At 41.7% G+C, this 19,004-nt stretch overlaps 1 protein-coding gene and 1 long non-coding RNA gene across 4 annotated transcripts in view; one reads left to right on the top strand and one right to left on the bottom strand.

Annotated features, from left to right (window-relative positions):
- Positions 1–214: 214 nt before the first annotated feature.
- Positions 215–17,393, bottom strand: LOC132403858 (uncharacterized). Its single transcript, XR_009515370.1, has 3 exons — positions 17,258–17,393; positions 5,906–5,946; positions 215–699 (listed from the first exon to the last, which is right to left on the bottom strand). It is a non-coding gene; the product is annotated as an uncharacterized LOC132403858 (long non-coding RNA).
- Positions 17,394–17,498: 105 nt separating this feature from the next.
- eps8a (epidermal growth factor receptor pathway substrate 8a) overlaps positions 17,499–19,004 on the top strand; it is a 260,490-nt gene continuing 258,984 nt past the window's right edge. For all 3 annotated transcript variants that reach the window (XM_059987604.1, XM_059987600.1, XM_059987605.1), the window contains exon 1: positions 17,499–17,636. The gene's annotated coding sequence lies outside the window, so the exon portion shown is untranslated. The remainder of the gene's footprint in view (positions 17,637–19,004) is intronic.

Genomic DNA, 19,004 nt, shown 5'->3' with positions numbered 1-19,004 from the left:
CCCAGGTTCAAAGGTTCAACAGTACATTTAATGTCAGAGAAATGTATACAATATACATCCATAAATGCTTTTACTTCGCAAAACATCCGCAAAAACAGAGAAGTGCCCCAGAGAATGATTGACAGTGAAGTGTGAGAACCCCAAAGACCACCCCCCCAAATTTGATACAAGGCAACGATACCCCCCCCCCCCGGCAAGAAAAGCACACCCGCTACTGAGCACAAGCATCAGCTAGGCGATAGCAAAGACACAGACCTTGCAGTTACCCTAAAGACTATTACATTTCATCTGGCACTCAACAAACCAGAGGTTCTCTCTCTCCCTGATAAGGGAGAGGAAGGTGTCCCCCATTTTCACTGCGAGTGGGAGACATAACAGTAACCCGCTGGTTTACGATGTTAAAAAGTCTGTTTCATTGCTTCTGATGAGTGTGCAGATCGCAAGATCTTGGGTCTTCGGGCCCACAGCGAAAGGTTTTCCATCCTCCCTGACACGCAAGTCTCCTGCCCTGACACCGACCCTCGATCCACCCATCTCCAGAGTCCCGAGAACTTAGGCTTCCAAACACTAGGCCCTACTCTCAGGCCAAACCCTTGGCGTGCCAAACAACGGCCAGTCCTGAAACCCCGAGAGTGGGTCCCATTCCTGCAAAGAACCTAAGTCTGCGTGTAACTCCATGTCAGAGTCCTCAAAAAAATCCTGAAAGGGAAAAATAAAGATATTAAAGATGGAACTAGAGCTGTTTCCAAAGATGCAAGCAAAGGAGTCACCGTTTAGTGCCATCTTAACTTTGCCTCCAACTCCAGTAAAAGAGAAACAGCTACAACATTGGGTGTGTTAAAGATTGGAGAAAAAGTGCCAGTAGATACAGACATTAAAGAGTCACTTAAGCTGCGGTACCCAAAAGTGTTTGAAGGGGTAGGAAAGCAGAACATGAAGCAGATCAGTCTGTACATTGATCCAGAGGTAAAGCGTACCTTTCAACTTAAGGGAGGCTGATGAGAAAAAAAAAATCCAACAGCTAATGAAAATGGACATTATGGAGAAAGTTGAAGGCCCAACTCCTTGGGTTAACCTGGCAGTAATTTTACCAAAACCCAACAAGGACATCAGAATGTGCCTAGGCATGAGAAGGACAAGGGTAGCAATTGAGGAAGAGATATCCCATTGCAACTGTAGTTGAGATACTACAGGGTATGAATGGAGTTGTGGTGTTTAGCAAATTGGAAAAGGGGCTATTATCAGCCAGAACTAACTCCAGAATCTAGAGAGAGAACCATATTTGCTGTGCATAATGGAGTGTCTAGGTACAAGAGACTGATATTTGAACCACTGAGACGATTGAGCTAGAAGGACAACCAGCTCAAGTTTGGAAAAGAACAGAAACAAGCATTCAAATCCCTAAAAGAGGAGCTAGCAAGAGCAGGTACACTGGCCTTTTTAGATAAAGATGCACCAACTAAAGTAATTGCAGACACCAGCCCAGTTGGACTGGGGGCAGCACTCACACAAAATCAAAATATAAGAATAGTCCCTGTGTGCCATGTGAGCTGTAGTCTGACTGTGAACAAAAATACTCACAAACAGAGCGAGAAGCATTAGCACTAGTATGGTACTCTGAAAGACTTCATCCTTGATTGTAAGGAAGGAAATTTGACATGATCACAGATCACAAATCTTTGGAGATGATTTACAGCCCAAGATCTAAACCATGCGCATGCATAGAGTGGTGGGTCTTGAAGCTGCAACCATATGACTACAGAGTCAAACACATGCCAGGAAAACAGAGCATTGCAGACCCACTGTCGAGGCTACTGGGAGAGACACAAGCATGATTCAGAGGAATATGTCAAGTTTATAGCTGTGAGTGCTATGCCTAAAGCCCTGACAACACGAGAGGTGGAGAGAGCATCAGCCTCAGACCCAGAGCTGCACTAGGTGCGTAAAGCCATCATGAATAGACACTTTGAGATCTTGCAAATGAGCCCTGTGTGGTGGGTCATCTTATCCTCAGAGGGACACAGATTGTGTTACCTAAAGCCCTGCACACATGGACACTCACCCTAGCACATGAAGGACAATTCAGAACAGCTGGTACAAAACAGCATCTCAGAACCAAGGTTTGGTGGCCTGGTATAGGTAAAACAGCTGAGAAGTACTGCAAAACTTGTCACAGCTATCAAACTGTATCTAGACCCATCCTTCCAGAACCACTAAAACTGACACTGTTACCAGATGGTCCTTGGCTGGAGGTAGCTGTTCATTTGTTTGGACCACTACCAACAAACCATTCCATTCTAGTTGTAGTTAATTACTACAGCCAATTTAATGAAGCTTGACCTCTACAACTGCGGAGAGAGTTATTGACAGTCTGGAGAACATTTTCAGTAGACCATGGATTGCCCGTATCTATCAAGTCAGATAATGGACCTCAGTTCCGATCTGAACAGTTCAAGGAATCTTGAGAGAATAATGGAATCAAACACCTGAAAACAATGCCAAAGTGGGCTCAGGCAAACGGTGAAGTGAGCGCCACAATGCATCACTGATGAAAAGGATTGGGTTTGCTCAAGCAGATGGACTTGACTGCAAACATGAACTGAGAAAGTATGTGACTATGTACAAATGTGTGGAACATGCCACTGCAGGGAAAAGTCCTGCTGACCTTCTCTACAACTGTAAAGTAAGGGGGAACATTTACCAGACATCAAAGAGGTTCACACAGCAGAACTGGAAGTATGAGATCAGGACTCAGGAAAAAAAAGGACAGTACAAGCTATATGCAGATGATCACAGTGGAGCACAAGAGCCTACTGTAAAAGTTTGGGACTCTGTGCTTATCCAGCAAGAAAAAGCGGACAAATTCACCACACCTTTCAATACAACATCACAAAGGGTGGCGAGGAAAACAGGAAATCGTGGTAATTGAATCTCCAACTGGGGTACAGTATGCAAGGAGCACCATGCATGTAAAAATGTTCAACACGCGAGAGTTTTGACAAACAGGAGGAAATTCAAGGATTTGACAGTGAGGTACTGGAACAGTGTTGGCGCGTGACCAAGTGGTTAAGATGTTCGTCTAGTTATCTGAAGGTTGCTAGTTCGAGCCTTGGCTGAGAGGCTGCATGTGTGTCCTTGAGCAAGGCACTTAACCACACATTGCTCTGTGACGACACCGGTGCCAAGCTGTATGGGTCCTAATGCCCTTCCCTTGGACAACATTGGTGGCATGGAGAGGGGAGACTTGCAGCTTGGGCAACCGCCGGCCTTCCATAAAAAAAAAACCCTGCCCAGGCTTGTGCCCTGGGAACTTTCCAAGGTGCAAATCCATGGTCTATCGAGACTAACGGAGGCCTACACTACACAGGAACAGGAGGACAATCTGATGGACAGTTACGGACAAGCTCAGGTTCACAGTGAGCAAAAGCCATTAGGACACATTGAAAGCAAAGACAGACCTCAAAGGGTTAAAAATAATCTCTGAAGTTTAACAATTTTGTGTTGAAGTAGAACTCTACATTGTGGGTTTTGAAACAATGAAAACTGTTGTAAATTGAAAATGAAGTTTTCAGTTCCAGATTAATTAAAAAGTTGGAACAGAAAATGTTGGCTATAGTTAAGCATATCAGAGAACATGTGTTGAATTGAAATGGTGAAATCTGTGAGTAGAATGAGTTCTAAAACATTGAAGTTCGTATCTTAGGAAAGGAGTGATGTCATATATTGAAATGCTAAGGGCAGTTAATGTAGTCTGACTCTTGTTAAGTATGGTGATGATGTCATCAGGAACAACGTGATGTGAGGGAGCATGGAAGCAAATGAGAAATAAAGACATATTCTGAGCACAAAGTGTTGATTCATGATATATGCACTATCTAATTAATTACTAAGATAGATTTCAAATACAAAACAACTGGGACCACTGGCATTGCTCAAGGGCTCTACTCAACCTTTCAAAGAATCCCCTCAGCCTCCATGCAATCCAGCTTACTGGCTACTTTATCACAGATGGTATAGGGAACTGGATGGGCTTTGTTGTACTTGGGTGTGGCATTTTCACTTAACATTATTGCCATCCTTGAAACCTGCTGAGGCACCATTCACGACCTTTCTTAATTCACTCTTATTTGACTATTGCAGGGGATGTGGCATGCAAGTGGTGGATGGATCTCCAATCAAGCTGTAGTTGTCTCAGCCAGTCATGACCCCATAATACTGGTCATCCTGTTTTTACCACATACAAGACCAATGTGGCTTGTTGTCATTGTATTTCATTGTTGCCTATTTCATTTGCGTAGGAATGATCTTTTCTCCAGGACAAGTTCTTAGTTGGATATCTGCAGGCTTCTGTTCAGCATCTTTGAAATGTCATTCACACTCATATTGTGTAATGACTTAAGCAGCTGAGGCTGTGTCTAATTCCATTTTAATTAATTTGGCATTCACTTCTAGTGTAAGCGATATTGGTTGTCTCTTGTTAGCTTTCACATTGTAAGTCTCAAAGCTACCCTTTCCTGTGTCACTCTCATCACTGTTAGATTTTAACAGCATGCAAATTAGTGCTCTTTTTAACCTGTAAATTGACTCTTAATTTATTTCTCTTCTCTCTGTAGTCAATTTATTTTTGCCTGCCCGACATGCTTTTCATATGTGTCCAATTTTGTGGCATTTTCTGCAAGTTTCAGCTTTAAATCTGCATTGGTCTGGTATATAAGAGCTCCTGCCATGACCTTAAAGTTTATTTGGCCAGGCAGGCCTCAGTCTAGATGCTTAAATTTTGTTTATGCTCACCTTCATTCCTGACTGCAACTTAATTCCACTGTTTCCATTGCTACAGTGATTTCAACTGCTCTTTTAAATGTGAGTTCAGTTTCAGGGAGGAGCCATTTTTAAATGTTTACTTGTTAGATTCCACAAGCTAAACAATCTCTCAGTGCATCTTTGTCTATTACTGAACTGGCAATGGTCAGAAAATTGCTGTGCTTCAACAGGTAAGTGGTCATCTTGGGTTAATTTTCAAATTTACTTGTGGCCACATTATGTTTTGTAACTCCAAATCATAAAACTTATCAAAATAAAAACAGAGGAGCCAGGGATAAAATGTATGTACTTTGTTTTTACTTTCCTTCTCTTTAGTGAGGTACACACATATGAGACGGTGGGATACTGACTTATGAATTCATGTGCTTCTTATATATAACCGAGAATTATTTAAGCAAAGAATGCTTAATGAAACAATATATTTACAATATTTCTCAAATTTGGAATATTAAATAAACACATACTACTGTTGTGACACGTGGTTATGTGAGTTACTATTACATTCCTGTCAGCTTAAACCAGTCTTTCATTAACAAAGTGTTTTTTTGCCCCCAGTACTGCCACTCCCTTGATTTTTTTTTGTTCTTACACCATTCTCTGGAGACTGTTGTGCGAAAAAAATCCTAGGAGATCAGTTGTTTCTGAGATACTCAAACCACCCCATCTGACACCTAGAATAATTCCATAGTCGAAGTCACTTAAATCACATTTCTTCCCCATTCTGATGTTTGGTCTGAAGAACAACTGAATCTTTTGACCATGTCTGCATGCTTTTATGCACTGAGTTACTGCCACATGATTGGCTGATTTTGAATATTTATGTTAACAAGCGGCATCCTGGTGTAACTAATAAATCGACCATTGAGTGTATATCACAACAAGGTACGAAATCTGAAATTGAAAATACTCAGCAGGTCAACATCTGTTGATCCAGAAGCAAAGATAGTACCTCATATTTTCCTTGCTGCTACATTACTGTATTAGACTGAGATTGTTATCCTGCTTTCTACTGTGAGAATTCACACACTGAGGTAAGTGACTGCACATTAGAAAAGCATGAAACATGAGTGAGAGTTGTACTTACATCAAGTTACATCAAGTTAGGAAGAAGACAATTGAAATAATCTAAGTGCATAAACAGAAAAAAATTTATTGGAATCAAGTTAATTAAGTGTTCATGTATTTCACAATATGCAACATCATTGATGGGTTAATAAACATGACAGATTTGCCAAGCATTTACATTATAAATAAAATCTGATTTCTATGGTTCTATCAACTATTTTATAATATTTTTTCTCTGCTGTCATTTGTGAATGCTTTCACACTTAATCATGGGCACTGTTCATCAGCCACTCAATGGTGATCATGCAACATGAAATGCAATACCAAGAGGCTAATAGATCTGTTCATCCATGCTACTTCCAGTCACTTTCCAGCCAGATATCAGATTAAGGTGATTGGGACAAGCAAATTGTTTTAGGTTGGTGAATTATCTTTTGGAATAATAACAGTGGGTATTGCGTTATTTATGCTGAATTCATCAACTATGGCCTTTTGTAACAGATATTGATAAAATTCCATTACCAGATGTCGCATAATTCCTCCACATTAATGAGAATAAACTGAACAACGGCAAGCCATCCTAACAATTCCATCCAGCGTTTTTCACTTCCTGTTACCTTTCACGAACACACTTACTACTAGTGAAAGGATTGACATTTCTATAGATTTTTGTCATATTCTAGTCATGGGACTAGTAATTTAGAACTCCTCTGTTTAAATTGTGCTGTGGCAAGTTATAAAACGGAGCAAAACAAACAGAAGAGATTATGGATTTGAGGTTGACGTTAATCCTCACCACATTGTTAGCATTCAATACCACAAAGTGAATAAGCAACCTATTCAGTTACACAAATAAATGATTCAGATGGGTAATTGCATAAGACCATGGCACAGTTCTCATAGATAAAAAGGTTATTGTATTTTCCATGACAAGATATGAAAATTATGAAGATGTTTCTGTTCTCTATTTTGAGAGAGTATTTCCACTTCATTATGAAGATATTTAAGGATGTTTTTCATACTCTCTTTCTTAAACTAAGCACTTGCTGCTTTAATAATGTTAAAGGGTAAATATTGACCCAGATTCTCTCCTTCAAATGCATGCTGTTTTTAACTTCTAAAGAAAATAGAACCTTGGTTCATCATTTCATCTGGAAAATAGGACCTGCCAGCTGCGCAGGATTGGAGTGTTGGCATAGATTTATGCTTAAGTCTCTAAAATGGAATTGAAACCAAATAACTTACTGATTCAGGAAGAACACTGTTGATGTAAATGACATAATAATCTATATATAAAAAAACTAGAGAGCTCCAGTAAATGTTATACTTGAACTAGTATCCTAAAAGTAAATTCCATTGCTTTTGTATTGGACCTTGCATCAGTTTAATACAACATTATATATATTTAATATATACATTATATATATATATATATATATAAAAAATTTTCCTTCCACTTGTAATTTTTAGAAACATCTTGTAGACATTTTTCATGATTAGTTCTTCTTTTATCAAAACTATGTCTCTCCACTCTTCCTCTGCCCGTCTCCATGCCTCTTAAACATTGCTACCATATCTGCTTCCACCACTAGCAGCATGTTCCGGACACCTAACTTTTTCTATTTAAAAAAAATCTTTGTAAATCTCCTTTAATGCTACCCCCTCCAGCTTAAAGCCATGTGCTCTGGTATGTGGCTTTCTCATCATGGGAAAAATGCTCTGACTAATTGCCTGATTTAGGCCATTCATTATTTTATATACTTCTATCAATTGGTATCTAGGCCTCTGTCACTCCAGATAAAACAACCCAATTTCAATACAAGTTCAAAAATTAGTATTTTTACTCACCTGGGTCATTTATTTCTTCAGCTCTTTCCTTCTTTGTTGCCACACTGTTTTTGTTTATTGTGTTCCTTTCTCAATTAATTTGTAAAATAGGCATTGCATTAAACCATCTTTTTGGAAGTTTGGGATACTCAAGGCCCCACTTTACACCTGTAATGTTTCTCTATTTGAAATTTTAGTGACTATAAATCAATTTATTGAATCAAAAAGTATGACACCCGACTGTCTATCTAGTTTCACCATCTGTCCTATACAATATTTTTCCAAGTTATTAAATAAAGACAAACACCAAATCCTATTAAATCTATATTTCCTGCAGTGCTATCATTTTCCCATCAAAGAAAGTTGGTTATGCTTGATTATAATAAAGAAAATCTGTGTTGTTGAATGCATTAGCTTTGCCCTGAAAGCTGTGAGTTAGATTCCTTTTTTATAGTTTGAAATAGATATTTTAATGAAAGAGTGCATTGTGATGAATTAGGCAAAGGAATCCTTGTGGACTAAATAGGTCAGCCATATTATTTTCCATTTATCTTAATCTTTTTCCAAAAATGGATGCTATTTATACAATTTTATTGTTTGCTGTAATGCAGGCAAGAAAGACATTTTGGCAATGCTGTGAATTTTGTATTGGAGAGAATGAAACAAACTGGGTTTTGAATTGAAATGTAAATATTGGAACAAATTGAACTCAATACAACAGGTTTGAAGACCTCTTATACCATTCCTGTTCCACCAACATCAAGGAACTGACTGTGGACTTTAGGAAGTGGAAGTCCGGCAAACATGTGACAATCATCATGGAAGTGTCTGTGATGGAAAAGGCGAACTGCATGACGTTCCCAGGTTCACCTGTCCTGGACGTAGCACATAGATGGAACCATGAAATTTCATATAAATTTAAGGAGATTCAGCATGTTATTGAAGACTGACAAACTTCGACAGATGAACAAAGACAAGCATTCTGACTGGTTGCACCACAACCTGGTACAGAGAGTGGTGGCATCTGCCTGCTCTATCATTTGTACAGCTCTCCCCACCATAAGATCAAAAGATACAGGAGCAGAATTAGACCAATTGGCCCATTGAGTCTGCTCCACCATTTCATCATGGCTAATCCATTCCCTCTCAGCCTCAGTCTCCTGTCTTCTCCCCATATCCCTTCATGCCCTGACCAAACAAGAATCTATCAACCTCTTTAAATATACCCAATGACTTGGCTCCTCAACTGCCTGTTGCAATGAATTCCACAGATTCACCACTCTCTGGCTGAAGAAAATCCTCTTCATCTCCATTCTAAATAGATGTCCCTCTATTCTGAGGCTGTTCTTAGAATCTTATGTTCTTATGGTGGAGGATTCTATTCTTAGAATCCCCCACCATAGGAAATATCCTCTCCACATTAACTCTATTGAGGCCTTTCAACATTTGATAGGTTTCAATGAGGTCCCCCCTCATTCTTCTAAATTCTAGTGAGTACAGGCCCAGAGCCATCAAGAGCTCCTCATATGATGAGCCTTGCATTCCTGGAATCATTTTCATAAACCTCCATTGAATCCTTTCCATCAAGGACATCAGCAAAAGGTGAAGTCTCAGGAAGGCAACATTATCGTTAAGTTCTCTAATCATCTGGGCCATGCCCTCTTCTCAATGATGTCATCAGGCAGGAAGTACAGGAGCCTCAAGACCCACACCTCAAGTTCAACAACTGCTTCTTTCCCATTGCCATCAGTTTATCGAACTAAACTATCTTAACACCACCTTGGATTATGTTCTTCGTTAGTCTTACACTGGTGTCATTATGTTTCCATTACGGTTTATATTACACAAGTGTTATGTATACTTTATGTTAATTTATGCCCATATTAACTTACATTTGTCATTGTGTTGTAAATTGTTCTGCTTCCATTACAAAGAGCTGATGTTCATGGTATTTATATCCTGGGTATGTGCTAGTTGTCTGTTCAAAGTAAATTTATTATCAAAGTACATAATTTACCAAACATAACTCTGAGATTCATTTTTTTGCAGGCACACTCAATAACAACTGTAACAGAATCAGTGAAATACCGCACCAACTTGGCCAGTGTGTAACAGGTAACAAACTAAGCAAATACAGAAAGAAACTGAGTCCTGAGGCTTCTGTACATTTTTCCTAATGGCAGCAGTGAACAGAGCATGGCCTGGATGGTTGGGGTTGCTGCTGATGGATGCTGCTCTCCTGCCACAGCCTTTCATGTACATGTACTCAATGGTGGGGAGAGATTTACCCGTGGTGAACTGGACCATATCCAATATTTTTGTAGGATTCTCTGTTCAAGGGTATTGGTGTTTCCATAGCAGGCCATGATAGAACCAATCAATATACTCTCCACCACACATCTATAGAATTAGTCAAAGTTTTAGATGCACTCCAAATTCCACAAATGGCTAAGGAAGTAGAAACATGCTGTGCCATTATATCCAAGAATAACAGGAGACCCATGCAGGAGAGTTTTTTTTTAAAGTGGAAAAGACATTTCAAGTCAGCTCCTCATCATCAAGCAATGGCTGGGTAAACTGAAAGGTTTATCCAAACTTTCAAGATGTCCATTAAATCTATGGGCAAGGAGAACATTTCTCTAGAGCACAAGATGAACAACTTTTTTGTGTATTAGAACTCTGTACATGCGACGACTAATCAAACACCTGCAATGCTGTTCCTGAGCAGGATTCTGAGATCTCACATAGACCTCTGGAGGGAGGTACAGAATAAACAGTTCAGCCAGTTGCCAAGTGGACACCCGGTAGGATAGCTACAAGAACTGGACCACTGATGTACACAGTGGATGTTGGAGATCAGACATGGAGATGTCCTGTGGACCAGATACTGGATGCACAACTGAAGAACATACCCGAGTTGATTGCATCCAACAAGGACACATTACAGTCAACAGACTTACAGCTCAGTAATGATCATATCACTGACAGTAACGTGACACCGGAAACAGAGTGTTATCTTAGACACTTACCAAGCCTGATGACACCTCACTGGTCCAGAGGAACTATCCTGAAAGATGTCACCCAAAAGACTGAACCTTGAGAACTGTGCAGTTAGATATGGACTGTCATTGTGAAAGCATATTTATTTGGAATATGGGTTTATGAAAGGGAAATTGAAAGTTTTGTACATAGACAGCTTTATGTTGCATTAACCTAAAGGGGGAGGAAGTGTAAAGGAACAGATCTATTTCTTTTAGAGCAATGTCTCCCCTTAGCACCACATATTGATCTGTTGTCTGCACATGCACTGTGGTCTACGCATATGTATTGTTTTCCCTCTCTCATTGCAATGCAAATACACCAGTTAAAGCCATCTCCTGCATACAGCTTTTATTTAATATATATGTAACTGTGCAGACACAAGTTCCACTCTCCCAACCTTGGAAGTCTGGGTCCAGTGGTACGAGTAGCTATCTCAAACTAGGGTCTTCCTTTTATAGTGTATGATCATAACTTTCTCATACACTCTGCTCTCCATAATATCCTTCCTGTTGGATCTCACTGTTGATCTCATCTGTCCAGTCCACCAGATATGGCTTCATAGTCATGTCCCTATCTCACCGGGATATGAGGTCTGCTGGCTCCCTCACCTGGTTTAGCCCACCTGTCAAAGCGGTCACTGTTGCATGCAAATAGCTACTTGGAGCCACATGTAAGAGCTGAGTGTCCATCCAGCAGAGCCTACAGTTGAGTGAGCTGCCCTAGAATGGACACAGCAAGACCCTTACTTGAGCTACTACCCCTTCCTGGACATAAACTTTTCTCCCCATCCCGGGTATAAAGTATTCAGTATAATGCATTCAAGCTGGCTCAGGCAACCAATTCTGTTAGACCCATTCCAGTTTTCCTTAATACCTTGTATCTCTGTAACTTATTCTCTTTTACACTTGCTCATTAGTTTCCCATTGAGCCTTTTGCCTTTAACCAGCAGTAAAGGGTAAAATACATACATTAGCCAATCCAGCATGTATTTGTGGTGTGGCAGTTAACCCACAGTGTCAGAGAAAGGATCTGCATAAATAGCACCCTTGGTCAAGTTTTAACCCAGTCCCTTGAGGTGTGAGACATCAGCACTAGTTATTGAGCAACTGTGCTATGTTGCCTTAAAACTATTACAGTTAATTTATCTTCCATGCCCAGATTACCTTGGAGGTACTCCGGGGTTTCACTCCTGGTCTATTGCACTTTATGAACTATTGCTTTACAGTGGGATTAATAACAAAAACTATGGATCAGGTTTCATGCATGCTAACCTTTACACCTCATTGTCTTCCCATCCCCATGGCTGCTGCCATTCTTCATTTGTCTGACTGACATTAAGGAATGGATTAATCACAATTTATTCAGCAAAGTATCAGCAGATCCGAAGCCATCTTCTTCAGCTTCTATAAACAATCATATCTCTCCAGGCATATATATGCCAACTTCCTGCTTGACAGTTTGGATTCAGTCTAAAAATCCAGAGCCTTTGAAGGTTATTTGATCTTTAATTCATCTTTACCTGCTATATTTGATTTGTTCTTCCATTTCCAAACCATCAGCTGCCATTTCAATATTTTTAAAATTCTACCAAGACTGGAGACATTTCAGCACAAATTCAGAACATAAGAAACTGGGGTGTTTTCCTTGAGAGAAAATAAGTTTGAAGGCACATTTGCTTGAGGTATATAAAAGTATCACTGGTTTAGAGATAGGGTAAATAGGGGGAATATCATGAATATTGTAGTGATATACGTACTGTATTTCTGTGTAGAACCATTTTAGCAGCTGTTTGATTGATTACCGACATTTTAAAATTTTGGTTTGCTCTCCAGGTGCCTCCCCCATCCCAAGCATGTGCTGGCAGGTTAATGCGCAGAACTTTTTGTCATGTGATGTAATTCCGATCTGTAATTCACTGTCAAAAAGGTTCATGATTCAGGATTTTTTTTATTGACATTTGGCAGTACTGTATGCAAGCGTAAAGGAGGATGAAATGATTGTTACTCCAAATCTGATGCCGCATAAAAAATTGCGATAAGCACAAAGAACACAATAAAAACAAATACATAAGATTAGCTTATGTACATTGACTGATTGTATGTAAACAAAGTGACGCTTGGTACAGGAGTATCTGTACATAAGGATACTCTGACAGGAAATGATAAAGTAGGGGAGGTGGGAATTGTGGTGGGGTGGGTTAATGGGTGGAGGTCTTGATCAGCCTGATGGTTTGGAGAGTAGCTGCATTAAGGATAGCAAAGTGAGAGAATTTGAAAAGCATTTCAAATAAGATAAATTGCAAAGCACTGAGGAAATAGCAGGGGAATGTGACTGACCAGAGGGCCCTAGAAGGAGCAGGCAGATGCAGTGAGATGAATGGCCATTTTCTTAAGGCATGGCTACATGATGATTCTATAATGGCGATTCTATGTCTTTCAGAGATTTTTTTTCCCATTCCAGTTCTCTGCTCAGCAAGTCTGAACTTTCACACACCAAAAAATTCAACTAGAAAGCTACCGCCCAAGTCAGTGATCACTCTGCTTTGCTGACTCCTTCTATCTTGACTTTTTGATGTTTATTCCCCAATAGGCCGCCTCACTCTACTCCAGCAACTGTCCAATTGCTTCTTCTTTGTATACCCTCAGGCATATGTACGTATATAGAATGACCATCATCTTGTTCTCTGTCCTCCCTACTCCATCAGCTGTGCTTCTGCAGTTCTTCGTTACAAAATGGCTACACTTCAATGGACATCATTGGCTGTACTCTGCTTTCAGTTGTTCTGAGGTTTTGAATACATTTACTTTTTCCTTTAATCTGAGATTGCCTTGAAGATGTACTTCTCTTAAAGTCTCCACTCTGCCATAATGCAAGATATCCTTCCAAGATACAGTGAAACTCTGATAATCTGGACCTTTGGTGGAACTGGACAAGCAGAACCCTTGGATTGGAAAATCGCAAAAATGACCGCAGATAGACAATAGACAATAGGTGCAGAAGTAGACCATTCGGCCCCTCGAGTCTGCACCGCCATTCTGAGATCATGGCTGATCATTCACTATCAATACCCAGTCCCTGCCTTGTCGATGATGGAAACCTGAAATAAAAACCAGAAATGCTGGAAAGACACATTAGATCAGGGTAGATCTGTACTAAGAGAAATGAAACAAACACCTTAGATTGAAAATGCTTCATCACAGAGGAGTCATTGAGCTGCAGAATGGAGACACAGGACAGAATGCAGATCCTGGAAATCTTGGCATTTGTGTGCCTGACCTGACCCTTCAGCCCCAATGAAGGGTCTTGGCCTGTTCATTTCCCTCTATAAATGTTGCCTGACCTGCTGAGTTCTTCTAGTACTTTTCTGTGTTGCATTGGGCTGCGGAGATGCTGAGGGAGGAAATATCACTGGTAGGGGAATATCAGGTGACCGTGGGGATAAACTGAAAACAAGCTTACCTGGTCAATAAGAGAGGTGAAAAGACAAGCTCCGAATCACCTGCAGTTGCAAAGGAAAGTGTCTTAAAAGAGTTGGGGGGGGGGGGGTTAGCGGAAATAGACCAGAGAGTTACAAAAGGAATGATACCTGCAAAGTGCTGAAAGGGGAGAATAGAAGATGCATCCTATGGTGGTTTCTTTGAAGCTGGTGCAGCTTGAGGAGAATGACATGTTACTGGTGGCAAAGGGGGTCAACATGAGGACCAGGAGAACTCTATCTTTGTTCTGTTGAGCAGGAGCATGGAAAATAGATGAGATGAGGTAAAAGGCTTTGTTAGCAATGGTAAAGGGGAAGCCATTGTTCAGGAGTAGAAAGGCATTTCAGAAACATCTTCAGACATTGAGGAACTGGTAGAATGGAATAGGTCTCTTACAGGAGGCAGTATGAGATGAAGAGTAATTGAGGTAATTGTAGGAGCTGGTAGGCTTGTAGTGGATGTTAATGCTGGCCTATCTCTGAGATGGAGACAGAAGTCCTGATAAGAAAGGGAAGAATCAGAGATTGACCACTTGAAGGTGGCCAATATCTCTTTCAGTCTGGAGGGGGTGACTGGAGTTGAAGAAGTTCAAAGTTTAAGGTGAATTTATGATCTAAGTACAAATATTGTATGTCACTATATACAAGCCTGAGATTCACTTCCTTACAGGCATTCACTGTAGGTCAAAGAAATACAAAAGGATCAAAGAAAAAAACTACGCATAAAGATTGACAATGTGCAAAAGACAAACTGTGCAAAAAGATTATAATAATTAAATACATAGCTAATACTAAGAACAGTATTATTAGTACTGAGAACATGTTCAGCTAGGAAAATTGTCATATGGGGGTCATTGGGAGTGGACCCAAAAGCAAAACACAGACACTGAACTACCAGGAACAGGACTAGGCAAGAGAAGGAAGCAAGGAAAGTGGGGAAGAAAGGAGCTGGATATGACACAGGCCCCAGACAAGACAAGGATTCCAGGACTGGGTGAGGACTTGACAAAGATAGCAGAACTAGGACATGGAACTGGGAACTAGGAACCTGGGCTTGGACTCCGAGCCAGAGACTGGACAAGGACCCAGAACCTGGGTCTTGACTGGGGCTGACTCCAGAACCTAGCAAAGGCGTGGACACAGACAGACAGTTCCAAACAGGGCAAGGCAGAACTCCAGGCATGAAGGGAAGGGATACAGACAGGAACAATCCAGCAGCCAGAGGCTGACTCCTGAAGCTATTTATGAAGCCAGCCCGAACGAGAATCAGCTGCCTCAACAGAAACTGGAGAAAACTTGGAATAAGGAACATGGACCGGACCGTGAACCAGAATGTGGATTTCACAGACTGGACCATGACAAAAATGAGTGTGCTTGTGGTGGGGAACTAGTTGGGCCTGTGCTCCAGGAAGAAGCAAGGACCTCTCAGATCATTCTGATGTGCACTGGAGGTGTGATGGGATGGTACAATCATGGTAAAGATGAACCTGTTGGAATCAGGGACCAGAATAGTGGAGGGCATCAGGGGTTTTATGGATACAAGTGGGAAGGCACTGCACCAGGTGAGAAAGTAGGATATTTTTGCATTAGATTTTACTCCTATTAATGCCGAATTTTCAAAGAGCCCAGGAGAGTCTAAGGAAACCAGGAAATATATAAAGATTCCAGACCCAACCTCAGTTGCAAACCTATCCATGTTCCTGACCCCAGTCACTCAGACCCCAACCCCAGGTTCAGCTGCACCTGTGCACCATCTGGACCCCAGTCCTAGCTGTACTTTGGATCCCTGGATCTCACTACAGGGCCTAGCTCATGAGCTCATATTCCAGACTAACAAGTGAGGCAGATGCTGGGTCATCAGTATTTCCAAACAATCAGATGACGCATTATCAAAATCTTACTGGAGTTATCTTTGACCTTGTTCTCAGCTACTTTCTTTCCTTCCTCATACTTGCTGGCCACTAATTTTGATTGTATGTGGAGTGGTTTGAGGGTCTCTCTGAACCTGCCAACAGGCAACTTAGCTTGAAATGTGAGGGGGCATGTCCAGAACCTTATAGTAGTGTTAAAACAGTGGGCTTCACAACCAGCTTTCTGATCTGCTGGAAATCAAAAGTGAAAGATTCCAAAATGTTGGAAAACTGAAATAAAAAGATCAGATAATGCTGGACACACTCAGCAGGTCAAGGCAGTGTTTACAGATGGGCTGTTGAAAGTATCCTGACTTGGATACATCCTATCTGTAGCCTCTCTCAATCTTGTGTAGCAATTCTAATGCACAGAAATGCAGGCTGCTGTAAAGGGTGATAGGCACAGTCCAGTCCATCACAGACGCAGCCCTCCCCACCATTGACAGCATCTACAGGAAGCGCTGTCATTAAGAGATGGCATCTATCATCAAGGATTCTCACCGTTCAGGTCATGCCCTCTTGCATTACAGTGGATTTATCTCTGATTGTGCCTTTCTTTTACATTAAGGTTTTATTTTTTTACAGTCTTTTTTCCTCTCCCGTCACTGTCCTGTATGCACAATTTATGTACATTTTATATTCGGTGTGTTGTCTATGCCTCGCAGGTACATTGAAAAAATCTTGCTTGCAGCTATAACAGCAATACATGTGCACATAATAAATCTGCTAAGCGAAGCGGAGTTAATGTCTCAAAGTCCGTCAGAAACCGCAATAGAAAGAAGACAGGTTAGTTTTTAGTGAAGATGGAGCTGGGAACTAGGAGTGGGTAGAAGAAAGAAAATGTCACTGAGAGGGTGCGACCAAATTAGTTTATGTTTTATTATCTGAATTCTGATGTATTGCCTGGACCTGAAACATCTCCACAGAGTTGGATCTGCTGAGTTCCTCCAGCATTTTGCGCATGTTTCTCTGGATTTCCACCAGCTTCAGAATCTTTTATGCTTATACTGTGTTTAGTGTGCGTTGCAAATTGCAGGGCTGTGGGACATGCTCCGCGAGCCGTGTGTCTTTCGTACCGCCGCAGGAGTGCCAAGCATCCTGTAAAGGCTGCGCTTACCAAGAAGCCGTGCTAGGAAGGGCAGAGGTGTATCGGAACACCATCCCCTGCGATTTCGCCTTCAGATCGCGCACCACGCAGGCCTTCATCCGCGGCAGCCTGGAGGAGCTGCGGAGACGGACCGGTAAGTGACCCCTGTGCCCTGGAGTTGCCTCTTGCCCCGCGGGTCGAGGTACACGAGGTGAGAGCCCCGACAGTAGGTGGCGCCCGGGAGGCGCGCGCTTGCGGCGCGGACGCTGGCGGGCGGGCGGGCGCGCGCACTGGCTCGCGGCGGCGGCGGCGGCGACTGGGAGCCCCAGCGCGAGCTCCGGGAGGTGAGAGCGGCACCGGCACCGGCATCTGCACCGGCCCGAGGGGAGGGCACGGATCGGCCGCTGAGGTGAGGAGGCGAGGAGAGGAGGGTGGGAACCGGTTGCTGGTCTCGGCTCAGAACCCGCGGCCGCTTTGCAAGAGGGGTTTTCAAGTAGTGGGATTGGGATCCCAGCACCACCCAACATCTTCCATCTGACCACCCCCGCTCCAGCTCTCCCAACCCCTCCGCCTCTCATTTCCCACGGGCTTACCTCTCTCCCCACTCAACCAACTTTCCCAGCCTCCACCCCCGATACCTCTCCTCTCCAGTGCCTCCTTCTCCCCCGATCGCCCCTCTCCTCTCCAGTGCCTCCTTTTCCCTCGATCTCCTCCCTCCGTTTCTCTCCGTTCCCTCCCCTCTCCTCTCTACACCGATCCCCACCTCCTCCCATTTCTTCTTTTCCGATACTCACTCACCCTCTCCCCATCTTCCTCTCCTAATCCATCTCTCACCCTTCTCTATCAGTCCTTCATTCCAAGTATCCCCCTTTTTGATTTATCTCCCTCTTCATCTTAATGATCATCCTTTCCCAGATTCCCCTCCTCCTCAGTCCTATTCCCTCTGATTCCCTTTCCCTTTCCCCAATCCCTCTTACCCATTTCTACTTGCTGATCTTGGTGTTCCTCCCTTAGCCGCCTCCTGCCTCCTTTCCACCTCCCAACCTTGTCTGGCTCCATCATTCCCCATTCCTTCCACTCTTGCATCTCATTTCTAGTTTCCCCAAGCCATATCCTCTCACCTTTGGGATTCTGGTTAGTAAACAAGGCATGAAAATTTTTGAATCTTGTGGTTGCACTGAGCTGTATCAGATTAGCTTGATTATCCTTTTTATACAATTCTTGCTGTTTTAAAAGTCCTGCCCTTGCTTTTGTGCATCACAAGGGAGGAAAATATGGTTGAAATTATCGTTATGCCTCGAATATTGTATTATTGTATATTGGGAATGTGGGGGTGTATTTACAAGTAATGCGGTTGCATTAATCTGGATTAAATAATAATAGCTCAATTTTTTTAAAAAAATCTTATTTCTGGCATGCTTTTCTTTGAAGTTTGTCTTTGCTAAATAGGTATGTAATATCTCACTGTATTAAATCCTGTTTTAAGAGCATAAATTACATAGGAATTGGGTTTTACACGCTTTAATTTCAGTTAGGTTTTCTTCTATTGCTTGACAGTTGTCAGTAAGTTACTATAATCAGCTAATACAAGACACTCTGAGGTGCAGAAAACTGTTTTCAGAGTAACATTAAATTAGCATGAACTTTATTACTGGCTGGATTTTCTCAATGTAATTGCAGATGGTTGAAAATAGCTGTAATCCAGGGAGGTTGTTTATTACCTCTAGATATAATGTGTTGCTTTCATTTTCTTTATGTAAATGCTGATTAAAAGGGA

This window comes from Hypanus sabinus, chromosome 13 (genome assembly GCF_030144855.1).
Source record: "Hypanus sabinus isolate sHypSab1 chromosome 13, sHypSab1.hap1, whole genome shotgun sequence".
Lineage (NCBI taxonomy): Eukaryota > Metazoa > Chordata > Chondrichthyes > Myliobatiformes > Dasyatidae > Hypanus > Hypanus sabinus.
The sequence above is the reverse complement of the archived record's forward strand: the minus strand, read 5'-3'. Positions and strand labels throughout refer to the sequence as shown.